This window comes from Onychomys torridus, chromosome 3 (genome assembly GCF_903995425.1).
Source record: "Onychomys torridus chromosome 3, mOncTor1.1, whole genome shotgun sequence".
Classification (NCBI taxonomy): Eukaryota; Metazoa; Chordata; class Mammalia; order Rodentia; family Cricetidae; genus Onychomys; species Onychomys torridus.
In genome coordinates, this window is record NC_050445.1 from 45,861,448 (window position 1) to 45,868,472 (window position 7,025).

At 38.9% G+C, this 7,025-nt stretch overlaps 1 pseudogene; it reads right to left on the bottom strand.

The window, feature by feature from the left end:
* Nucleotides 1–400: 400 nt before the first annotated feature.
* On the bottom strand, nucleotides 401–1,177 carry LOC118579126 (annotated as a pseudogene).
* Nucleotides 1,178–7,025: the final 5,848 nt, after the last annotated feature.

Below are 7,025 nucleotides of genomic sequence, written 5' to 3' on the forward strand. Positions count from 1 at the left end.
TACTTCGTACACAATTATCCTGACTCTCCACAGAAAGGCTGCTTCTGAACTTCTCATCTGGTGACACAGCGCTGCAATCCTGACTGTAACAGAAGAGTGGAAATGTCTCAGTAATTTAAGTTGAAAGCGGGACACTGGTACATGGCTCTTGCACCCAGTATCGGGAATGTACAAAAGTCTTTATTCAAAAATACAAAATAAATTCTCTGTTGGCATGGACAATGACAGCAGTAAACCATTATAGATCATCAATGGAAACCAGTAACTGATGGTCATAGTGACCAGCCAGTCTTCTCTTCAGTCACTTTCTTCAGGTGACTTCTCTGAAGTTAGAGGTGAAGAACCTGTCTTGAGCTTCCTGTCACAGTTCATTGATTAGGGCAAAACACTGTTCTAGGAGTTAGAACATACCACCTCCCAAACCCCCTCCCACTGCAGCTATGGCACCCCTTCCAGGGTCCTTCTCTTCCTTGGGAATTTCGGTCACTACAGCTTCTGCTGTAGTTAGCAAGGAGTCCACCCCAGCAGCATCCACTAAAGCAGTTCTCACAACCTTCGTTGGATCAATGATTCCCTTTTCACAAAATCTCTGAGCATAGCATCATAACCAACTTCCGAGGAACTGCATAACTTTCTCAACTGTCAAAGATCCTTCAACACCTGCATTCTTGGCAATAGTCATTGCAGGAATTTTGAGGGCTCTTTTAATAATTTCTATACCTATTTTCTGATCATCATTAGAAGGCTTTAAAGAATCTAAGGCTGGGATGCACCGAAGCAGAGCGCAGCCCCCTCCTTGAACAACGCCTTCTTCAACAGCTGCTCTTGTAGCATTGAGAGCATCTATAACTCTGTCTTTCTTCTCATTCACTTCAACATCACTCGTTCTTCCAACCTTCAACACTGCTACTCCAACGGAGAGTTTAGCGAGCCTCTCGTTCAGCTTTTCCTTTTCATATTCACTCGTGATGACTAGCTGCTCAGTGATTTCTTGAATGTGTTTCTCAATTTGAGCCTTGTCACCTTTTCCTTTCAAAAGCATATTGTCATCTTTGGTGACAATGACATCTCCAACTTTTCCTAAGTCATGAGCTTGAACATCTTCAAGATTTAGATTCAATCCCTCTTCTCCAAACACGGTTCCACCAGTGACGATAGCCATGTCTCTAAGCTGGCTATTCCTGTTGTCTCCAAACCCTGGAGCTTTGACTGCCACAACCTGGAGACCAACTTTTAGCCTGTTCAAAACCACTGTGCTTAGGGCTTCTCCATCCACATCTTCAGCAGTTATGACCAAGGGCTTCTGATGAGCATGATCCACCCAGAAGGTAGATTAAGAAAAGGAAGTGCTTGCATGGAGAAGCGAGGAGGCCTGAGGAGAGGTTCAGAAAGGAAGGGATGAAGGAGAAAAGAAAGACTGATGTCAAACATTTCCCTCTTCAACATTCCTCTCCACTGATTTTTGAAACAAACATGTTAATCTAAGCCTGCCAATGAGCCTATCTCCGGGTCATATCTACATGTTTAAAACTTTACTTTCAAATATTAGGAAAGATTTCTCTAAGATCAAGTAAATCACAGGTACTGAGAGATTTGGATGCATTAGGGGCTTGTGTGCGTATATGAGAGCCAGAGAAACCCTTGCCTATGACGTTTGATTAGTCTAGTGTTTAATAGACACTCGTTGGTTGTTTATTACCTAGGTACTCAGTTGTCAGAGACAAAGGGATGATCCAAAGTGTACTTTGTACTTATACTGTGAATCCTTTTAGCTTTAAGCTAAGCTTTTCTGGTTTCCTTGACATACTTAGTGGCAAACAAATAAAGATACTACTAGAAATTGCAGATATTACTTACTTAGTGACCTCCCTGTGACACATTTGGAACAATCTCTAAAAATATTGAGCACTTAACAAATGTGGCTTGTGAGAAGAAGAGGAAGATGCTAATATCCAAAAACTTGCATTAATTATTAGAGTTAGAAATAATGATTCATCCAGGGGCATGAAGTTGTGACATAAGCTGATGAGGAATTATCAAGTCACAATGGATGCAACTACCTTGAGCAAACTGTCTCATTTGAGCCTTTCACAATCATGTGTAAGGTGGGAAAATAAAGCAATATGTCTTTTCATTTCGTAAAAATTACATGGATCAAATAATATAAAATATTTCATAATAACTTGGGCCTGTAGAGATGGCTCAGCAGTTAAGAGCACCTGCTACTCTCTTGGAGTTCTCTTCCTGGGTTCTCTTCCTGGCACCCATATGACAGCTCAGTGTCTTCTGAAACTTCAGTTCAGGGAGTCCTCCATGGATACCAGGCATGTACATGGTGTACAAATGCAAGCAAACATTCACACACATAAAATAAATCTAAATAGTAATAATTTGGGGAGTTGTAAAAATACTACTAAATATGTGTTAATAACGTATATGCTAAATGTAAATTCAGATGTTTATAAATTCAAACGTAATTGATGTTTTAATAAGAAATATACCACACCCAATGGCCTGATTTTATTATTAAGTGGAAAATTATAATCTAAAATTACTTGTGAGAATACAAATATTATGAACATCCAAGATAGGTATAGTTTCTTTTTATGAGCATGAACAATTCTTAGTTGTTAGGATAATGGTCGATGCTGGTGACTCTGCTACCTCTGTAATCTCCATAGCAACAAACTCCGATGTACCAAACAGCTGAATTTGATGTGGATACCAAAAGTAGCTCAGAGCTATCACAATGGAAATTCAGAAATGTACTGGTAAAGTAAGAAAATGTCTCTGTATAGGTACTTTCTCTTCTACTCTGTTCTTAATTTGAAATAACCCTTAGGATATCACTCATTGGTATTCTTCCCTCTATTAAAAAGTGGGTTGTTGAAAAGTGAAGCATTTTTTTGAGGGGGGAAAAGAAAATATTGTAAGCACAATAATTCCCAGCTCACTTAAGGGGACTTGTGGTTTTTCATACAAGATTGTAAGAAAAAGATAGGCTTCTAGGCTACAACAGAGAGAAAGTCAGAGTGAGGCTGGGTTCTCTTCTGAGAACATGCCCCCATATTACCGAGGTATGCCCACTGGGACTCTGAAAAGTGCTATAACCTCACACCCCATAGTGGGGAATATGTTCTAAATGCATGGACCTTTGGGGAATATAGTCAAACCCTATCCAAACCACAACATTTGACAATGCTTTATTGTACTTTCATTTATTTATTGAAGAAAGTCTTTAGGGAGTAGCAACTCTAAACACACACCAAACCAAGTAAATAGGAGAGCAGAAATAACAAAACACCTTCCTCAGCTTAGATTGCTCAGAGTTGAGTGGGTGAGATGACAGACAAATAATGACATAGCTAAACACTCAGGATAAATCTCTTTTGGAGTGGTTGGAAAAGAAATGTCATAGAGGAAGTAGTGTCTGGCCAGTCTTCAAGGTCAAAATCCTTTTCTTCTCCTCAAGAAGTTTGGAGAAGAAGGCCAAGCTTCAACTTCTAAAAAAATGAGAATATTTAGCTTTAGATACCAGTTTGTGGGAAGGCAATAGAAAATATTTCCTTGGCTCAAGCCTGATCTTGTCTCTAAAACAATAGATTTTGTGCTTTTAAACAATTTTGAAAACATGTTTCTAACTACCTGATAAGAAAGACAGCTCCTTCTGGGGCAGTGTAGAGCTATTAGAACTCTAATGCACTCTCATTTCAGTTAAAGGCATTTATATAAGAAAGCTGTGCTGTATGATTGCTGGATTGCTCCTCTATATTGAAAAATTAAATATTTTCACCAAAAGAACAGTATATTGAATGTCAATGGTCATTTTGTAAATTTAGCATTCATGATGATAAACTCTCCATCCTAGACTTTCTGACAAATGTCAATTCACCCTGTCAAGAGTATGTGGATGCTACATCCTTTGTGACTTTCCCTGTTTCATAATTAATATGTCCCTAGCATATTCTCCTTCATCATCCAAATGAATGAAAGACCATAATACAACTAATACTCTAAGCCTGGTGAGCACCATCTCAGTGAAAAATGTGAACACAATCACAGCACTCTGGATGGTTTTGTGCCTTCTTTTGATGGAATTCTCTTGTTCTTTATAAATATGAAGATTGTTTTTCTGGGTGCCCAGGATCTGAAAATAGTGAGTTGATAGGTGAACTTGTCTCTCTTCAGAGGTTTTTTTTCCCCGAATTGTTTTCTTAATTGCTGATAAATTGCCTAATTCAATCATTTGATACTATTCACAGGGGCTATCAGTACGCATCTGCTAGAAATCACACACTCTATCCATCAACAGCACCATTGTACCAAGGCAAATTTCCTGGTGAGTATGTACACTTCTTTGGGGGGGGTGGGCCAAAGACAAACAAATCCTAGCCATCATAGAATCTTCAGATTTTAAGACAAGAAGAGAATTTAGAGATTATTTAGCCCAATATTTCATTTTGCTAAAGATCAGATTGAAAGCTAGAATCTCATAGCCAGTAGAGAAGACAAGAACAAGCAGCAGGACCACACAGTCTCTGGTGGGCCACGTTGCCCAGGCCTCTCCTAGTATATTTATGAAGTCAAGTGGGTCAGGCTCTATGTGAAAAATATGATTTTTTTTTTGTTATTTAAAGAGCTGGCCTAGAAGACACTGTTAGTCTGGTATATGTCAAGCAACTTCTCTCCTTCTTTCGCTCCTTCTGCCTCTCCATCTCTCTCTCTTTAGTACTAGGATTTGAATCCAGATCTTCATGGATGGTAGGTATGTGTATTATCATTGATCTGTCTGCAGAGCTGCAGTCTACCTCGCTCATTATAATCCCTCTCACTGGAGTAAAAGAGTAGTAGAAGGAGACAATATTTCAAATTATGATATCCTAAACACTGAAGCAATTTGCGGACTGGAGAATACAGATATATAAGATGTGAGGCTCCTAAAAGTAATCCCCAGGGTTTTATATAATCTAGGTGTCTATAGGGACAAGATTTAATTTTAGAGAAACTGACCTCTGCCACTTTAAGGCATGCCCCTTTGAAGGCTCTTGCTCTTACGGCTGGTATAAAAGTTGAGGAAGTGAAAGTCTGTAAGCATTCTTGTAGGAAGCACAGGTTAGAATAAGCACTGAAAAAAACAGGATTGACAATCACATGGGCCTGTTTTCTTCAATGGAAAGATATGAATGATGTCTGAACACCTAGAATTCTTTTTATTCTATTAGGAGCCAACCTCCACCTGAATCCCCCTATATCCTGAGCATTGTTTAGACCCTCATCCTGCAGTGAATAGAACACATCCTTATGAAAGAGTCCCCATGTACTTTGAATCCTCCACAAGTACAATCTTTATGCTAATGCTTATCACAGATCCTTCCTCTAGGCACTCGCCCTGAGCTCTGTTTAATCAGTCAATAGAATTCATTCTTATTGTAAAGGTCATATATCACAAGTTCTACTATGTTTAAATGTGCATGAAAAGTAAACCCCAAGGTCAGTTTCTGGAAGACTATGATCCAGTGTCTGCAAAGATGGCACCATTCTATAACACCTGATACAAAAGTTTAGATTAGCAAAGAGGAAGTATGAGGTAGGAGCACAGTCCCTGTTTCAGAGAACCGGAATGCTGCAGAGGAGCCTTGGATGACCCCAGAGGTTGCTGAAACAGGGTTAAGGTAGGGCACAAGTATGGTTCTTTGACCTCACAATGTTAGTATTGATATCTAGCTTCCTTTTCATCTTGATATTTGGCCATGTGCAATCAGTGCTATGTGTATAGCACACTGGGTTGAAGGTAGAAGAGACAGAGGCTTTGGCAGCTTTGTAGATTCTGTGAATGCCATTTGGGAACCTCTGTCCTTAAAGCCAATTATGTGTTTGACTTTGAACAAATAGCACTTGGCTTCTAAGGTGTGTCTATCACATAATGTGCAGGGTTCCTGGATGCTGAGTCATTGGGAACTGAGATGTGGACTCATACAACCAGAAAGCCTTAATCACTGACAAAATTCTCTGTGATTCTACCCCTGTATCAACATCTGACTCATCCTAGGGGAGAGATTATATTAGGAGAACAATCTGAATAAGTAATTAAATAATGGTTATATACTCACCATTTAACCTCAAGATCAGGCATCTTGCTAAGTATTACATTTTGACTATGTATTCATCATGGATCCTGGGGCCATTTTTACACAGTATAGACTCATTACATGAATTTAAATTTGACTGTATGCACTTAAAATTTTTATGGACATTTCTTTATTTAACTTTCATAATAACTTTATGAGATAGATATTCCTCTGATAACCATTTTATTACCTTTTTGATAATAGCCTAAATGTACTTTATGAATTATTTCAATTAAGAAACATTACTTAAAAGAACTGGCGATATGGCTCAGTGGTTAAAGGGCTTACTGTATAATCATGAGGATGGGAGGTCAGTTCCTTAGAGGTGGATGTGGAAGCCTACCTACAATTCCAGCACTCAGGATACAGAGACTGAAGATTCTTAGAGCAATCTGGCTAGCCAGACCAGTTTTACTCAGAGTTTACCTCAATGAATATAGTGGAGAGATGGAGTAAGACACCTTCTATTTTCATAGGGCCTTCACATGCCACACCCCCACATACACACACATCCCCCCCCCCACACACACACATACTCATGCATATGTAAGTATTCAGGAACACATACATACATACATACAACACACATGAAAAAATTTAAAAAATTACTTAAGTTTAAAACTGTTCAGCAAAATTATTCCTTATCCTCCTGCTCCAAAATGCCAGCCTTCTAATCCCTATGAATTATGAATATGGAAAAGTTACATGGCAAAAGGAATTAAGGTTGGCAATGGAAATAAGATTGCTCATCAGGTATTAACTTCTTAAGTACAGATCTTATTCTATATTACCCAGAAAGGAGGGGTTCTCTGGCAATGCAAGGGATCCTTGGAAGCTAAATACTGAGAGGAAAGAAAGGTCACCACGAAGCTACTAGGCCAGGTATTGAGACCAAGA